This window comes from Protopterus annectens, chromosome 6.part0 (genome assembly GCF_019279795.1).
Source record: "Protopterus annectens isolate FY-2018-M chromosome 6.part0, PAN1.0, whole genome shotgun sequence".
NCBI lineage: Eukaryota > Metazoa > Chordata > Ceratodontiformes > Protopteridae > Protopterus > Protopterus annectens.
The window spans coordinates 307285935-307304697 of record NC_056737.1 but is presented as its reverse complement, the minus strand read 5'-3'; the positions used below and the strand labels follow the sequence as shown (position 1 = coordinate 307304697).

Sequence of the window (18763 nt, the reverse complement as noted above, 5' to 3'; positions counted from 1 at the left end):
CTACCTAAAATATTCAAAATCTGAAGTGCACCTTAAAACCATGAACAACAAAAATCAGAAAATCTGTTAATATAACACCCTCCCCAAATAGTTCAGAAGTAATAGCTTGTCCAGTAGGTGCACCACACACAAAGTCAATAGAGGGAGATAGAAAACCTCTTGGAGAATGATCCCAGCAAATAAGGGGTATTAGAAGGCTATTTCAGCCTACTTATTTTTCATGATCTCTAGGATTTCCTCAAATTTAAGGTCATGCTGAGATTTTGGGACTTTAAGGAATCACCTCCCTCAGTGTCTGAAATAGGTGACACCAAAGAAAAGTCTGTGTGCGTCCTTTAATCACCTTTCTTGGCTTTTTTGATACAGAGACTACTGAAGATGAGAAGGAAGCTGGAAACCCAAATGTATAGTAAACTCTAATGACTTTCCGATCTTCAGTCCAATGGCCAGTATGAAAAGGAAATCAAAGAAGCAGAACAGGGCTAAGGCTGGGGTTGGTGTGATACCCTCTGTGGAAGAAGTCTAAACAGATGTGCTCAACAATAAGAGAGCTGACATCATTATTCCCACTGGCATATACAATTCATACAGATATCCATGCAGAAAGTGGCCATCAGCACCAACATGTTGGCCCTCCAGTAGTTACGACAGACCCAGCAATACAAACCTCCTCTATCCAGAAAGTTGAAAGGCCAAAGCAGCAAGTAATGTAGCAACTGCATCAAACCTTGGCAGTGACCTCCTCTATCCTGAAATTTAAAGGCCAAAGCAGCAAGTACTGTAGCAACTGCAACATCGAACACAGGTCCCCAAAGCCAAACCTTGGAAAATGAGATGCTGGTCAACAAAGGGAATGGTGCCAATGCAGCAAGCAAAGATGATACAAGAAAAGGGGAGGACTATAGGCCAATATCTGCCTTGAAAAAAACACCAACAGTGTCGATTGTGGCACTGGTAGAATGCTGCTTCATTCCATCAGCATCAAAACAGGGTGGGATTGAAATCTGAGACAGTTAACATCACAGATTACAAAGGATACACAATAAGGAGCCTGTGATCATTTTAGTTTGAGCTCAACAGCAGCAACAGTGGAGATCTGCTTTTAAAAAGGAGCAGTGTGGACACAGAAAATATATCCTGGGAAATTTCTTGGGTGTTGAGACTAATTTAGTTTGCCAACATGTCCATTAGGTATCAAAAAGGATGAACACAATCTGTACTGCTAGAATAAAACTGGTGCTAGATGAAGGCAAGATAAAATCTTTGTTATACTACTGCAAGAAAACAACTCTTACTGAAGGCAAGTCAAAGGAGGCACAATATTTGTTGGCCTGGGAGGATAGGGTTGACGGACAAAATGCTTCACCAGGGAGAGCCTGCACCTGTCCCCACTCGGCCTTTGACTATTGGCTAAAGCCTTGTGCACCTGACATGGTGCCTCTTTTAGATATAGCTTGATAAGCCATCCAACATAAATACTCCAACCCAGAATAATCTAAATGTGATACTGCCCTAAGTCTAAACAAAACTCCACTCCTTGCAAGCTCTCATAACCCTGGAGACTGTAGATGTCTGCGTAATTAAGACATGGTTTAAACCTGTGTTTAGCACCCAAAAACACTGCAGGGATATAATGCCTTCTACACATTTAGACAAGCTACTACACAGAAAAGGACAAAAGGCAGAGGTGTCTCAATTTATACGAGAAACAATCACACCTCAAATTTGGTCAAGCAGTCTAATACACTTGAGCTTCTCCATGTACACTTCACCATAAACAAAGCCCCATGATAAATGGTTGAAAGTTACAAAAGTCCTCTTCTATGACCCAGGAAACGCATACTGCTTACTTAAATCAATCCGAGTCACTCTCCATTCAATCCAACCCCACAAACATGTGCGAGTTCAACTACTCTACAATAAACTGGGAATCATACATTACCTCAAACTTGCAGGACAAAAGATTTTTGGACTTTGTCAACATGAATGCCCTGGACAAGCTAGTCCATACATCCACCAAGTGTACCAACATCCTTGACCTGACCAACATATGGGGGGGGGGGGGGGGGGGCATTGTACTCTCCCTTCCCAAAGTGTAATGTCCTCACTGGTCAGGTTGGACTATAAAGTGAAATAATAAAACCTGGGGGGGAACTTTTAAGAATTATTACAAGGCAAACTTACAACTGTTAAGGGACACCCTGGCAAAATTTAAAGCTTACCCCAAAACCAAGGAACACCACTGCGTATTAAACATGGGCAAGCCTGGGATCTTGCCAGAGCCAAACCAAGGGTTCAGACTTGGCTCTTAGACCCAATAAGTCTGGAAGTACAAAGGAGACGAGCAAAAAAAAAAAAAAAACCCCACACACACACACACATTACAGTTATAACCAAACATACTGTGATGCTGTCAGGTATTGCGAGCTATGCCAAAAGAAGTAGGGCAGTGGATGTGTAACATATGCAGCACAGCTATCTGGAAATTTGTAAAGAATTACATGTCATTTGTATAAAAAAACTGCATTGTACAGATGCTTTTGTTTAAAAATGTATTTGTAAAGCTGCTTGTGTTAAAACATACCAACCGTGTGTCCTGCTGGTCAGAAAAAGAAATATAAATGCATTATTGTAACTGTTTAAATGTGTAGGTTTTAACAGAGGACACTGGAAGAGAAGAGGTCAATCTCAATCCACCTAACTTTGAAAATAATTTGAAATTAAATTACCTGGTTTAGGCCATAAAGATTGTATATTACAGTTCTCAGTGCAGCCAAAGAAAAAAAAGGCTGTACGAGGAAGCTTTCTGTATTGTCTTTGGGGTGAACTAATTGCTACTCTGGAAGGGTGGAGGTTTAAAATTGTCTTATGACTTCCAGAAGCTGCAAGAGATCTGAGCAAACCTGTGTGTACATTACTGACACATTGTGCGAAATCCTGCCAGTGTCTAGCAATGAGGGTAGCATGGGAAACCAGAAGTCAGATGACCAGATATATGTGATGTCCTTCTATAATCTAGGATAAAAATGATGTTTAATACTCAATGAGACTGAAGTCTCATTACAGTCTGTTTTTGGAATTTGACAGAAAAGGACCCCTTACCTAGTTCACCTTGCCTTGCTCTACTTAGTGAACCGGGGAATAGCAATTCTTAAGATCAGTCTAGTAATCTCACTGTATTTTCCTAAGTACTGCTTTTCTGTATCTGTGTGAATGTAATTTGTCTGCGTTATTTTAATATTTCCTATGACAAACTCTGGTGTTTACTGTAAATAGGTATTTAGTATTTTCATGTTCTTTTCATTGTGGCTGGTCTTTTACAGAATATTTTAATCTTGGAGCACTTATATTTGGTGACTGTTCTGGCCAATCCTGGAAGCCTTGCTATTGCTCAAAAAAGTAGTTATGTTCTTACTTTCTATTACTTGCATATATAATAAAAAGAATGTCATCACTTATTCATTTTGACAAGGTAACTTTGGAAACAAAATTTCCCTAAAGTTAGGCCAGAAAGGAATACAAACAACTGTTCTGATTTTCTAAATTCTTCAGTTCTGTTGAGATAGAAACGCAATTGTCTGAACATCCTGCAAATGTAGGCAATATTTGCCTTTGCTGGGAAAACTGGGAAGAAAACAGGCAAATCTAAGGTTTGATTAACGTTGGACTCAGACTACCTTCTGAAAAAAGGATGGACTTGTTCTAACTGAAACTCTATCCTTGCAGAAATTTAAGTAAGGGGATTTTGAGCATAAAGCCTGCATCTCAGAAACTCGTCCTGAGGAAGTTACAACTATGAGAAAGTACGTTTTCCATGAAAGAAATTAAGTCGCATGCCACTGCAAGCTCAAAGGGAGTAAACACCAGAGACTGGCAGAGAGTCTTTAAATGGAGGTTTTAAATGCAGGATTCCATTAAGGAATACTTTACATAGTCTATGTGAAATTAGAGGAAGGTCCCCAAAACTATTATAGAACTTAGACATGGCAGCTAATTGGACTAACTGTGGAGGCGGAAGCCCCCTGATCAAAAAGAATGATTACAAATTCCAGAACTTTTTCCACAGGAGCAGAGAAAGGATTGAGATTGTAATCATAAGCCAATGTTGAAAATCGCTTCCACTTACTAAGGTAGAGTATCCTGGAGGGTGGTCTATGGGAATCTGGCAGAATTTTCCACACTGGGGTAGGTCCATCATTATCCAAAAAGAACACATGAACAGAACCAATAAAAAAAATGGATCCGAGGTGGAAAGCCAAACCAAGACAGACTACTGCTGTATTAAATGCTTAGAAAGTCTGATTTTTTAATGTAAAACCATAAGAAACAATAAAACCACAAGCACTTTCGCTCGGTCTGTGCTGAGCTTTATCAAGTGAACATCCAAAGTGCTACAAACCTTTATATACACTAGAATTAGTTGTTAATTGGATTGGTTGTTAATTAATCAATTAAAAGTTAAAACTTGGATGCTGAACTCAATGAATTGTTAAAAAATACTTCATTGTTAAAAGTTAAACCTAATGCACTGTAGTAAATATATACAATAAATATTAAAACCGTGACATAAAATGATAAAGAACTGTAAACAGTACATTTAGCAGTAAATTAAAATAAATTATCATATTTTACTTAAGATTTTTTATACATCAACATTGAAGGAGCCTCTCATAGTCGAGCCTTTCTTAACTTAAGGACACTGTTTATATTAATATTGTCATTTAGTCCAGGGCGTCTGCCTGCGTCTAATTTAAGTTGCCATATAAGTTCCTTGTATTCAAGGGTCGTCTCCCAGTCACCTCCCCTAGTGTCTGGGGTGACTTGCTCCAACACTATGAATTTAAGATCCATCTCGGGGCAAGTGAGTGAATGCTTATAAAATGCATTAGACTCCTTTTGTTTACTTAAATCATAAAAATGCTCGTAGAGTCTTTTCCTAAGTGGTCTCTCAGTTTTGCCAACATAGAAGCTTGAGCAGATGGTGCAAAACCCTAGGTAGACGACCCCTTTGCTCCCACAAGTGTAATGGTGATGCGATTTAATGTTAAAATTCCTGGAGGGAATATAAAGTGTTGGAGCGTTAATAATGGCATGGCATTGGTTGCAGGCCCCACATTTGAAAGTGCCTAGTCGTGTGTTAGAGTTGTTAACCTGGAAATTAGGTTTCCTTTCAAATAGTTCCTTGAAATTAATGTCCCTCTTTCTTACAAATTTGGGGTGTGCTGGAAGGGTGTCTAAATTCTTCATGAAAGGTCAGTACAGGCCAATGCCTCCTAATGATCTCCTCAATGTCAGCGGAATTACCAGAATAGGTATAAATAAAACTGTTCCGGAAGGTGTCAGATGTCGCTGCAGTGTTAGTTGTAACAGAAGGTTGCCCTGTGCCAAGGAGTGGGGAAAATGTTGTTTCTCTATTGTCGATCACTTCCTTAGCTAAAGAGGTAATAAGGGAGAGAGGGTATACCCTGTCTACAAACATGGACTGCAAAAAATGCATTTCATCCAAAAAAATTATTTATTTATTCATTTTATGTCACTGTTTTAATATTTATTGTATATATTTACTACAATGCATTAGATTTAACTTTTAACAATGAAGTATTTTTTAACAATTCATTGAGTTCAGCATCCAACTTTTAATTGATTAATTAACAACCAATCCAATTAACAACTAATTCTAGTGTATATAAAAGGTTTGTAGCACTTTGGATGTTCACTTGATAAAGCTCGGCACAGACCGAGCGAAAGCGCTTGTGGTTTTATTGTTTTGTATGGTTTTACATTAAAAAAAAATCTGACTTTCTAAGCATTTAATACAGCAGTAGTCTGTCTTGGTTTGGCTTTCCACCTTGGAGCCATTTTTTTTATTAGGTCTATCATTATGCCTGGTTACTAGTGGAATTGGAGGAACCCAAGCTGTCAAGCTTGAGATTTTGAAGGTTGGGGTGCACCAGTCCTAGAGGATGAGATAGAAGGGTCTGGAACTGGGCCCAGAATCCACAGACTGTCAACTAGATGAGGCCATAGGATGGGGAACCAAATTTATCAAGGCCAGAATCCACAGACTGTGAACTAGATGAGGCCATAGGATGGGGAACCAAATTTATCAAGGCCAATAGGGTGTAATGAGGATCACTTTGCTTCTCAATGTGGCTGCTTTCTTGCAAAAAAAGTGGAATTAGAGAGAAAGGGGGGGAAAAGGCACAGAGAAGACCTTGGGGGCCAATTGAGAAAAGCATCTCTGACTCCCCCCTGAGGGGGGACTTGGGCAAAGTAGCTTTTGCACTTATTTCAGGGTGATGCAAAAAGGTCACAGCAAGGCTGGCCCCAGAGAAGAAAAATGCTCCTTGCTAGCTCAGGATTGAGACACAACCCATGAGGCAGTAGAATGCCTCTGCTCAATTTGTTCACTATCATGTTTGAACTCCCCAGGATGTGCATTGCTATCAGAAAGTGGATGGAAAAATAGCCCATTGCCACACTCTGAAAGCTTCTCGACACAGGGGGTAGGACTTAGTTTCCACTTGCTTGCTGATGTACCAGACTACAGACATGTCTGATTGGATTGAAATAGTCTCTAGGGGAGGACAGACTGAAAGGCTTGCAACATTAATAGCACTGCTCTCAACTCCAGGACATTGATATGCAGATTGGCCTCTATCAGGGACCAAGTGCCTAGGACTGTTATTTCCAGATAATGCCCCCCCACCCCATCTGGGAGGCATCCGTGGTCATTATGGCCTTGGGTTGAGGAGGAACAAATGGATGGCCTCAAAGGACTTCTTTGGATTCCATCCACAAGGATAGGTCTTTTTTTTTTTTTTTTTTTTTTTTTTACAGCGACTGGTGATTAGTATGGGGTAGTTCGTTGGATAGGCCATTGTGTTGCTAGAAGCCATTGTAGTCGCTGCATGTGGAACCTCACTAATGGGACTAAAGTGATGGCCACTGCCATAGAATCCAATGCGTGAAGGACTAGTAGTGCTGGAAATTTGTTTTTGTGCAGAATAGGATGTACTTGGAATTTTGTCTTCTGTAATCTGTGACAGGGAAGGGAGGCTACACAAGAGATGGTATTCAGATGAGCTCCTATAAATTCTAAATCTTGGGGAGTGGCTTAGCTGAAATTTTGTTCGGTTGACTGTAATGCTCAAGCTCACAAACAAATGCAGAATGAACTCTGTTGCTTGAAGTAGTAGATGCCTGGTGGAAGCAGTGATGAGCCAGTCATCTAGATATGGAAACAACTAGAATCTGTGCAGTCTCAAGTGAGCCGCTTACTGCTGCCATACATTTGGTGAACACCCTGGGGGCTGTGGTGAGACCAAAGTGACTGGCTCCTAGCTGAAAGCGGAGAAGCCTTCTGGAGCATTTATCCATTTATGTGGTATTAAGCATCTTAAAGGTCTACAGCACATCCAATTGTTTTCCTCCAAAAAAGGAAGAATAGATTGAACCCTGACCATCTAGAATTTGGACTGTTGAGCAAATTTGTTAAGGCTGAGATCTAGTATAGGTCTCCAGTTCCCTGTCTTTTTGGAACTAGAAAGAACATTGAGTAAGATCTGGATCCTATCTGGTCTGATGGGACTTCTTGGATGACTCCTCCTAGCAGCTTTTAGATTTCTAAGGCTAGTTTGCTCCCTCTGAGTGGAACATCGGGGAGACTTGTGAAAGATCTGGTAAGGGTGAAGGGGATAGAATAACCTCTGGACCACCCATCTCTAATTCTCTGCACCCATCTGGGGTTATCTGTCACCAGGCTTTTGCATGCAGAGAAAAACTTGCCCCGACCACTTCCAGAGGTAAGCAATCAGGCCCACTTTAAGGAGTGCTGGTAAGGCTGGCCAGAGAAACTACAGTTGTGTACACTTATCATAAATGTAGATGTTCGAGTGTATTCACTGTTGCAGTCACTACATTTGGGTAATCTGTTGGCAGGTTGCCCTCAGTCGGCCGAAATAACAAAGTCTTGGGTCCTGCATCAATTGCTGTCTCCTCATCCATGACGTCAGGTTATCAGGGATATAAAACATGCAGCCGACGCCATTTTATTTAGTTTTTCTTGCCCCAGATGCCTGGTGCCCCCCAAATGGGGAGCAAATATATAAACAGAAATATATATGTAAATGCACTTTTAGCAACATGCACTTTACCTTCATCTAAAAGCAAATACACCCAAAAAGTTTTAGAATATAGTGAAGAAAAGAGAAGTTATAGAAAAGGGGGATGGCGGGTGGGTAATCCGGACTGCAACAGTAAATACACTCAAACACCTACATTTATTGTAAATGTACACAACTGTACTCTGTTCTTCGTGTTTCACTGTTGCAGTCATTACATTTGGGTAGAATCCCAAAGCCATGGATGGGAAGATGGAACTAGATAGCATTAGGAGTGGCTATAAGGCCCTGCAGAACTGCAGTGGCAAAGCCTGCCCTTGATTTGAAGGAGAGAGGCAAATGATAATGCTTTGTGAAGGTATGAACCGAACTCCAAGTAACAACTTCTAGAATGTCTTCGGTTGGAACTCCTCTGAGAAAAGCTGCTGAGGTAGAGGCAGCCCTGGTGGAATGTGACCTGATCCCCTTGGGCACCGGTTTAACATGGTGCAAGTAGCAGAAACGAATGCAGTGGCTTATCCACTTAGAAATAGTCTGCTTTGATATAGCCTTCCCCTCTGATCCTGCAGCAAATGCCACCAATAGTTGCTCAGACATTCTTAGAGATTTGGTCCTGTTTAAGTAGAATCTTAGTTGTCTTTGTACATTCAATGAATTAAGAATCCACTCCCCCTTGTTCTGCAGGTTTGGGTAAAAAGTTGGCAGGTGAACTGTTTGGTTAAGAGCCACACTGGATACCTTAGGCATAAAAGGAGGATTGGTCCTGAGGGACACCCTGTCCAGGTAAAATGTAATAAAAGGCTCCACAGCCACGAGAGCCTGTAGTTCTGAAACCCTTCTTGCTGAAGTGATTGCCAATAGGAAAAGCTGTTTTCCAAGATAAAAAATTTATATCTGCAGTAGCTGCGGATTCAAAAGGAGGCAGGGTGAGTTTTTCCAGCACAAAATTGATGTCCCATGCAGGAGTTTGTGATCTTCTGGGGAGGCCTTAAATTTATGGCCCCTCTAAGATACTGTTTAAGCAGAGGATGAGAAAAGAGGGGAGGCTCCGTGTTGTAAAGGGCCAAGATGGCAGAGGCATGGATTTTTATTGAAGAAAAAGATAGGCCCTTGTCAAGCATCTCAGTTCAATATTGCAAAATCTGAGGGATATTTGGCTTTGCTGTGTCCGTTCCTTGTGCTTGGTTACAAGCACAGAATGTCTTCCATTTATCAGCATAAGATTTTCTAGCACTACGCCTTCTGGCTTCCAAAATGACATCCATCACAGATTTACTGAGAGGTGTTGTTTGAATAACTAAATGATCAGCCATGCTGCAAGGTTCAGAGTTTGGAGATGAGTGTGCAGAATTTGATTGTTCTGCTGAGACAGTAGATGAGGTATTTCAGGCAAGTACCAAGGAGGGAGTTGAGACATATTCTTTAGAATTGGGTACCAGTGCTGGCAAGGCCAGTCCGGAGTAATTAGGATCATTTTTGTTTTTTCCTGTCTGACCTTTAGTAAGACCTTGGAGAAAAGAGGCAGAGGGGGAAAGGCATAGACTGATAGGTTTTCCAGCTAAAGGATAAGGCATCCACTTTCCATGCTTTCCAGCTGAAGGATAGGGCATCCACTTTCCATGCTTGCCTGTGATAAGTCCTTGTGCAGAATTTGTCCAGTTGATAATTTTGGGGAGAGGCAAAGAGATCCATGTCTGGGCTCCCCCATTTCCGTGTTACCACGCTGAAGATTTGTGGATCCACTTTCCACTCGCGTGGATCCATAAGATTTCTGCTTAGGTCATCTGCCAGAGTATTTTGCTTTCCTGGCAGGAATTGAGCTTGAAGATGTATTTGGCAAGTCAAAGCTGTGTTCCACAATGCCATAGCTAGACTGCAAAGGGGGTAGGAATGTGTACCCCCCTGCTTGTTTATGTACCACATAACCGTGGTGTTGTCCGTCTATCAGTAGTTGTCCTGGATGAATTAAGTCCTTGAAGGCTGTCAGAGCATTCTGAACAGCTAGCATCTCTTTCTGGTTGATATGCAGATGCATTTGTTTTGGGCACCATTTGCCCTGAATGCATCCCCCCCGTCAGGTGGGCCCCCCCCCCAGCATAGTCTGATGCATCTGTAGTTATGGTTTGGGTGGCAGGGCGTAGAATGAATGACAGTCCCTTGTTTGGTGATATGTCTCTGCCCACCAAAGAAACTCCCGTTGTAGGCAGGGAATGAGAGGAATCATTGTTTTCCAGACTGACAATGTTGATTCTATAAACTTTTTCGGTACCATTGAAGTTTCCTCATATGCAGTCTTGCATATGGAATTAGTAGAATGCAGGATGCCATGAACCCGAAAGCCTGCAGAATTTGTCTTGCAGATAACTGGGTTTTTGCTGCCATCTGTTTGAAGTATGTTGTCAGTTGCATTATCTGGCGTAAGATAAGCCATCTGGGCAGTTGTATTCAAGCTTGCACCCAGGAATGTAATTATTTGAGAGGGTACCAGCTGGGATTTCTTTTCATTTATTGTGTACCCTAGGCATGTTAGAAGCCTTTTTACAAACGCCAGATGTTGAAGAAGAGTGTCCTTGTTTTCTGCTTGAATGAGACAGTCGTTCAGATAAGGATAAATTTGTATGCTTCTTTGTCTGCAGAATGCAATTACTGGTGCCAGGCACTTTGTAAAGACCCTGGGCGCAGTAGATAAGCCAAAGGTCAGTGCAGAGAATTGGGAATGCAAAAAACCTGCCTTGAAGTGGAGGTATCTTCTGAACGATTCTCTTTTGGGATATGCAGGTATGCCTCTTGTGTCTAGAGTCACTAACCAAGTGTTCCTGCCCAGCATAGGCAGTAGCTGTTGTAAAGTCAGCATTCTGAATTTTGGAATGTCCAGGAACGTGTTCAAAATCGATAAGTCCAGTATTGGACGCCAGGCATGGTCTTTTCTGGGCACCAGGAAAAGTCTTGAATAAAAACCTTGTCCTTTTTCCTCATCTGGTACTGGTTGAATAGCCCCCATATCCATGAGGGACATAACTCGTTTCCGAGCCTCTGCCCATTGATTTTGTGGCAAATCTGGCCAACCGGTTGGAATTGGCAAAGTATGGAAATGAAATCTGTACCCATGGGATACTATGTTTAATACCCACTTGTCCTGGGTAATTAACTGCCAATTTTGAGCATGAAGTGCTAATTTCCCCAAGAGGGCTGCCAAAAGATAAGTGCTTGGTGAAGGTAGAGGGAAGTCATTGAGACTGCTTACTGTAGGGTTGTACTTTGTTTCCTCCAGCTTTGGAGGTGGAGGCACCCCATTGCTTCGACCTGTAAGAACACTGCGATTGGTATCTAGTGCCTTTTGAGCACCTGGATTTGCCTTGAGAGGCTCTGTTGGACACAGGAAAGGACCAATTTTTAGTAGGCCAGTGCCTACTGAACCTGGGTGGCTGCACTTGTAAGAAATCTTTTACAGTTTGCATAGATTTAGCTTTGTCTTCCATTTTCTTTAAAACCTCTTCTGCCTTATTACCAGAGTATTATGCTGCAAAGGGGAATCCAACAATTTAGCTTTAACATGATCAGGCAGATTTTGCTCTTTGAGCCAGGCATGCCTTCTAATCACAGATCCAGTAACTGCGGCCCTGCAAGAGGCCTCCAAGGAATCAAAACCACATTTCAAAGTATGCTTTCCAACCTGCTCTGCTGAATGCAATAATTCCTGTAATTCTTCATTTTCCACACAATCAGAAATCAACATCATTTTCTGTTTCAATAAGCCCATAATATGCTGTTGATATTTAAGCATATGAAACTAGCAGTTTAAGGCCCTAATTGCCAAGGTTGCAGACATATAAACCTTCTTTCCCCATCTATCCAGCACCCTGGAATCTCTATCAGAGGGGGTAGGATTTTTGGCTGTAGAGGCCTTTACACCTTTGGGACCCTGTGAGATGGTCTCAGGATCAGCAGCAGGATTTTTCAATAGAAATTTGTGGGTGTCAGAAACCCTGTAATATCTGTCTGGCTTACTAGGAGCCGGAGGTAGGGAATCAGGAGCCATGCTTGATTCCGAAAACATCAACAATGTCTAATACAGGAGGTATTGCCAAAGGCCTATGCTGAGGAAGGAGGAGGAAATCCCTAAGCCTCTTTTTTGATTCAGAGAAATCCTGACTCTCCCAATGAAAATGTTCCCTTAAAGTATGCAAGGTTTCTCCAAAAGAATAATTCTCAGGAGATGTTGCAGATGGAATGGATTCTTCTGCATCAGAATCCTCACAGGGTGGAATAGAAAATTCCTGATCAGAGGAGGAAGAAGAAGAAATGGAAACCTGATCTGAAGAATCGTAATCAGTGTCTTGCCTAGGCCTCTTAGCATCTGTTTTTTAGGCATAGGGGCCTGAGCACGTGGCTCATGAGTCAGCTTTTTTAGACATAGAAGATGTTTTAGATCTTGTTTTTGAGGCTGGCGTCAGATTTATATAAAAATGTTGAGGCCTGAAAACACCCTCAGAAGCCGATGCCTGCTCAGCGGCTCCGGACCCATCCAAGGGAGAGACATCCGTGGGTTCAATACTCCGAGAATCTTGCGACATACCGGACTCCACATGGGTCTCGGTAGAGGCCTGCGACTCAAATGTAGCAGGTATCAGGGGCTGCAAAAGCGCCTCACTGAGTACCAGCGACTGGCTTAGGAGAAGTTTAGTCATCGGTTTTGGACCTCAACAGTCTGTCTCGGTCATTTTCTTTGCGTTTTTTGTGAAATTCGGTAGTCAGATTGCTAACAGACGACATTTCAGGGTAATTAAATCTGGATCCAAAATATTTAGAAGCAAAAATATACAGGCGCTTAATAGTGCATTGGTTAAATCTAGCACAAAACAAACAACAGCAAGGCACGTTATGATCTGGGCCTAGGCAAGGAATACAGTACAAATGAAAATCCTTATGAGGTGCTTGCTTCCCACAAGTAATGCAATTGCTAACTTTTACTAACATCGGTAAGGAGCAAGAAAAAGTTTCCCCAACGAGGTACGTAGCTTTATTTGAAGACTTCGGTTCTGAAACTCGAATGTGAACATTTCAGGAGTAGGCCGACCGGCACTTGCGAACTGCTTCTGCTTCGGGCACCGCACGGCAAGGAAGACTGAATAAAATGGCGTCAGCTGCATGTTTTATACCCCTGACGTCATGGATGAGGAGACAGCAACTGACACACGACCCAAGACTTTGTTATTCAGGCCGACTGAGGGGAACCTGCCAGCAGATTACCCAAATGTAATGACTGCAACAGTGAAACACAAAGAACATTGTATCTGGAACCCTGATTCTGTGGGCCACCTCTGCCTTGGGGTCACTGTCTTCCATTAGAGCTCCCCCCTTTGCCCCAAGGGGAGCCTGCACCGCATGTGTCCTGGAAAGGCCCTTGGGACTTTTTGAACCACATCTTCCCACTCCTCTGATTCCTAGAACAGGATCGTTGGGGAGCAGAACAACATATGCTCACAGCAGACAGGGTCTTCCCATCCTTCTCACACCTGGCTAGAGCTTCTTTACCTTTAGGGCCGAACAAAGATCCATCAAAGGGAACACAAAGGAAAACTTGAATGGCTCCACAAACTTACACAGGTGCATCCAGGCATGTCGTATGATAGCAATGCCTGAACCAGCTGACCTGGTCATCCTCTTGGCTGCATGGAAATTAGCCTCATGGGCAAGTTACAAATAGATTCCAGGGTAGCAGATAGGCCACTTTTTCTTGGATCTTATCAGATACAGCTCTTGCTAGGGTGTCCAATAGTTCCTTTATCAGATCCCTCTGGAGCCTAGTGAAGCGTGCCAGAAAATTCAAGGACCTTAAGGCGAAGATCAATGATGCATAAACCTGCTTTCCAAATCTGTCCAGCGCTCTAGACTCTCGGTTAGGGGAATGAACAAAAGAACTTTCCTCAGCCCATTCCTTTATGGTGGAAGCCTCTACTACCAAGGCATCTACTGCCAACCCTTTAGCCCAATGTTGGTGGTACTGTGGTGCAGAAAGGATCTTATCTGGTCTCCGGGGAATTGGTTCTATGGAGTTTGATTGTTCAGTGGCTTGGAAATCTGTTTGATGAGATAGTCAGCAGGAGTCACCACTCAGGAAGTAGATGGGCGAGAACCAAAGACTTGCAAGTACTCAGACTCCTCAGAGACAGGGTCTTACGGCTTCCAGTTGCCCCTCTGTTGAAAGATCTCAAGAACATCTCCAAAGGAGACTTCTTCCAGGGTGAACCCTCCAAGTCATCGAAACTAGTGTCCTCAGTGACAGACTCTTCCGGGGAGTCCAGGTGTTCTATTGCACATTTTCTTCTGAGGAGACTCCTCAGTGGGAATGTCTGAGGAAGTCTCAGAAGGGTGGTCCCTCAGCTGGGATACCTTGCAACCTTGAGCTTGCTGTCCAAGCGTGGAGGTTGGTGAAAGCTCCTGGTAAGCAGGGTTCAGTGGATGAAACTCTGATACAGCAGGAGCCACCCGACAGCCTGTGGTGGCCAGTACTCTCTCCATAGTCTGGAAAGCAGCCCCCCCCCCCCCAAGAAGGGATAGAACAGAGATGAACTCAGAACCAGAGTCACACCCCACCTCCAAAGCCGGAGCAGAGGAAGGACCCCTAATCACCAGAGTCCCAAGAGGAAAAGATGACTCCGAATAAAATACAGGAGTCAACGCAAACTTCTTGGGCCAGACAATGGAGCCACAATCTTGGGAATCCATCAGTTCCAAAGGAACGAAGTTAAAGAGTCTGGAACCTACGGCAAGGCAGCTGTCAGTGCAGAAGCCATAGGAATACGAATGGTCAGAGTGAGGAGCTCAAAAGCCTCTGAAGAGGTCAGAGGAGGAATAAAGTACAGTTTTGTACCTACCATAAATGTAGATGTTCAAAGATCCACATTGCTGCAGTCCTTACTTAGGGTAGTCCGCTGTCCTCGGTCGGCCCGAATACCAAAGTATTAGGATGACGTCGGTCATGGGCACCTAGATCTGACATCAGAGCGTCAGGGTATAAAGGCGCATGACCGACGTCATTTCCTCAGTCTTTTCTTGCCCCAGATGTCAGAAGGCCAAACCAGAAAGGCCACAGCCAAAAACAGAATACCTCCCAAAAACATGCCCAACAACAACCATCACCTAAAGCATAGCACCAAGTCTAACTACAGTGGGGAAGGAGGGAGGGTAAATTGGACTGCAGCAATGTGGATCTTCGAACATCTACATTTATGGTAGGTACAAAACTGTACTATGTTCTTCATCTCACATTGCTGCAGTCCTTACTTATGGGTAGAATCCCAAAGCAACGGAAAGGGAGGATGGTAAAAATCATAAAGCATTAGGGGCCGCTAAAATGCCCTGTAAAATTGCAGTGGCAAATCCAGCCCTAGACTTAGAATAAAGAGGAAGGTGGTAATGTTTAGAAAAGGTATGCACTGAACTCCAAGTAGCTGCCTCCAAAATGTCTTTGTAGCTACCCCTTAGAAAGGCCGTAGAAGTAGCAGTAGCCCTAGTGGAATGAGGCCTGATTCCAGCAGGAATCTCCTTACCATGATGGGAATAACAGAAAGAAATACAAAACCCAATCCATTTAGAAATAGTTTGTTTTGAAACAGGTTTACCCTGTGAACCCAAAGCAAAAGAACCAAACAATTGCTGAGACTGTCTGAACTCCTTGGTTCTGCTCAAATAATAACGCAACTGCCTGTGAATATCCAAAGTATGCAAAATTTTCTCCCTTTATTTTGGGGTTTGCATAAAAAGTAGGCAAATGAATAGTTTGATTTAAGGCCACACTAGAAACCACCTTAGGCATAAAGGAAGGATTAGTACGCAAAGATACCCTATCCTTATGAAAAATCAGGAAAGGCTCCACTGCCATGAGGGCCTGTAATTCAGAAACCCTTCTTGCAGAGGTAATGGCCAACAAAAAGCAGTTTTCCATGATAAATACTTTACCTCGGCAGTTGCTACATGCACAAAAGGTTGTAGAATAAGTTTTCACAACACAAAATTGAGAACCCAAGCAGGAGTAGGAGCTCTCGTGGGGTCTTATATTCTTTGCCCCTCTAAGAAATTGCTTAAACCAAGGATGAGAGAATAAAGGAGGGTCACAATCATAGTGAGCAGAAATGGCTGCAGCATGGACCTTTATTGAGGAGAAAGACAAACCCTTGTCCAATAACTCAGTAAGATATTGAAGAGCAACACTTAAATCAGGTTTGGAGACATCAAAGTCCTTTCCTTTGCTCCAAATAAAAAATCTCATCCATTTATCAGCGTAAACTTTCCTGGTACTAGGCCTCCTGGCCTCCAAAATAACATTCAAAACTTGTTGTGGAAGCTGAGACCCTCCAGAGTCTAAAACAGAATATGCCAGGCTGTTAGATGTAGAGACTGAATCTTGACATTGAGGAAGTGACTGTCCTCTTGTGACAAAAGGTGCAGAATCAAAGGCAGAGGCCATGGAGGTTCTCGTACTAAGCTCCTCAGTAGTGGGTACCAGTGTTGTCGAGGCCAATCCGGTGCTATCAAAATCATGGTTGGCTTGTCTTGTCTGGCCTTCAAGAGTACCTTGGGAAGAAGAGGCAGAGGTGGAAAGGCATATACATGCAGATTGTTCCAACTGAATGATAGAGCGTCCACCTTCCAAGCTGTGTGATGAAACATTTTGTGCAAAACTTTGGCAACTGGTAATTTAGTGGAGAAGCGAACAGATCTATGTCTGGAGTTCCCCATAACACTGTCAACTGTTGAAATACATGAGGATCCAATTTCCACTCGTGAGGATCCACTATTTGTCTGCTCAATACATCTGCTAAGGAGTTCTGTGCTCCTGGTAGAAACCTTGCCTGAAGATTGAGGTGTAGATTGAGAGCAGTTTCCCACAGAATCATCGCTTGCCTGCAAAGAGGGTAAGAATGGGTTCCCCTGCTTGTTGATGTACCACATGACAGTAGTGTTGTCTGTTTGAATCAACACCTGCCCTGGGTGCAGTAAATCTTTGAAAGCCATCAATGCAAACTGGACTGCTAACATTTCCTTCAAGTTGATATGCAAATGTTGGAGTTTGACAGGCCACGTGTTTTGCACCCATTTTCCATTGAGGTGTGCTCCCCAAGCCTTGTCCGAGGCATCTGTCGTTAGAATCTGACTCGCCTCTGGCCGGGTCACAGAGTCCCTTGTTTAGGTGACATTCCTGAGCCCACCACAAAAACTCCTTCCGAATGCAAGGTATTATCTGAATGACAGTGTCTAGATCTTGGCAGTGCTGTGTCCATACATTTTTGAGATACCATTGAAGCTTCCTCATATGCAATTTGGCATTGGGAAGCACCAGAATACAAGATGCCATGAACCCCGAGGCTTGAAGGACTGTCCTTGCAGTCAGCCTGGACCGTAGAGACATTTGATGGAAATAAAGAGAAAGGCTTCTTTGTTTGTCCGGGGTCAAAAAGGCCATCTGGGAAGCTGTATTCAGTCTCACACCCAGAAAGCACATGTCCTGAGGGGGTACTAGACTGGACTTTGTTTCGTTCACAGAATACCCTAGGCATCTTAACACTGCCATCACATACTGTAGATGATGAAGAAGTTTGTCCTTTTCTTGTGCAATAATCAGGCAATCGTCCAAATAAGGATAAATCTGTATTCCTCTTAGTCTGAAAAATGCTATCACTGGAGCCAGAACCTTTGTGAACACTCTGGGCGCAGTAGATAAGCCAAAGGGCAATGCAGAGAACTGATAATGTAAATTTCCAGCCCGAAAACGCAGGTACCTCCTGCAACTGGGCCTGATAGGAACATGAAGGTAAGCCTCTTTGAGATCCAGAGTAACCATCCAGTGATCTTTTCCCAACAGAGGTAAAAGTTGTTGTAAAGTCAGCATCTTGAACTTTGGAATGTCCAGGTAAGTGTTGAGGATAGATAAATCCAAAATTGGTCTCCACGTGTTCCCTTTCTTTGGAACTAGAAACAGGCGGGAATAAAATCCTAGGCCTACTTCTTCAAATAGGAGCTATACAGCCAGTTCCTCTGTCAGAAGTGGGCCTAAAGAAATTTGTCTGCGAGCCTCTATCCTTTGCCGAGGAGGGACGTCTGGCATGCCTTTGAAAGGAGGCATGGTATGGAAATAGAACTTGTAACCTCGGTTTATAATGTCCAATACCCATTTGTCCTGGGTGACTAAATGCCAATTTTGCTTGAAAAGAGCCAACTTTCCTCCCAAAGGAGCTGCCAGGCAAGAAGAATCTGGCTGCTGAAAATGTAGGTCATTGGGCCTGTTTACGAAAGGACTGGCCCCTGCCCTCACCAGCAGATCGAGCAGGCGAACTCCATTGTCTCGGCCTGAAAGTACTCTGAGCTCTGCCCCTACCACGCCTAGATCTACCCCTAGACTGAGAATCAGAAGAAGGGTACGTCCACCCCTTAGTAGGCCAATTTCTACTAAACTTTGGAGGTTGTACCTGCAAAAAATCTTTAACAGTCTGCATAGACTTAGCCTTGTCTTCCATTTTCTTTAAGACTGACTCCACAGGAGGACCAAACAAAACTTCAGACTGTAAAGAGGCATCCAGAATTCTAGACTTAACATGCTCAGACAAATTCTGATCCTTAAGCCAGGCATGCCTACGAAT

The 18763-nt window shown here is 43.1% G+C and overlaps 1 protein-coding gene across 1 annotated transcript in view; it reads right to left on the bottom strand.

Moving 5' to 3' along the window:
- The window catches only part of NUSAP1 (nucleolar and spindle associated protein 1), a 727399-nt gene that overhangs the window by 328918 nt on the left and 379718 nt on the right, over positions 1-18763 (bottom strand). The window lies entirely within an intron of this gene.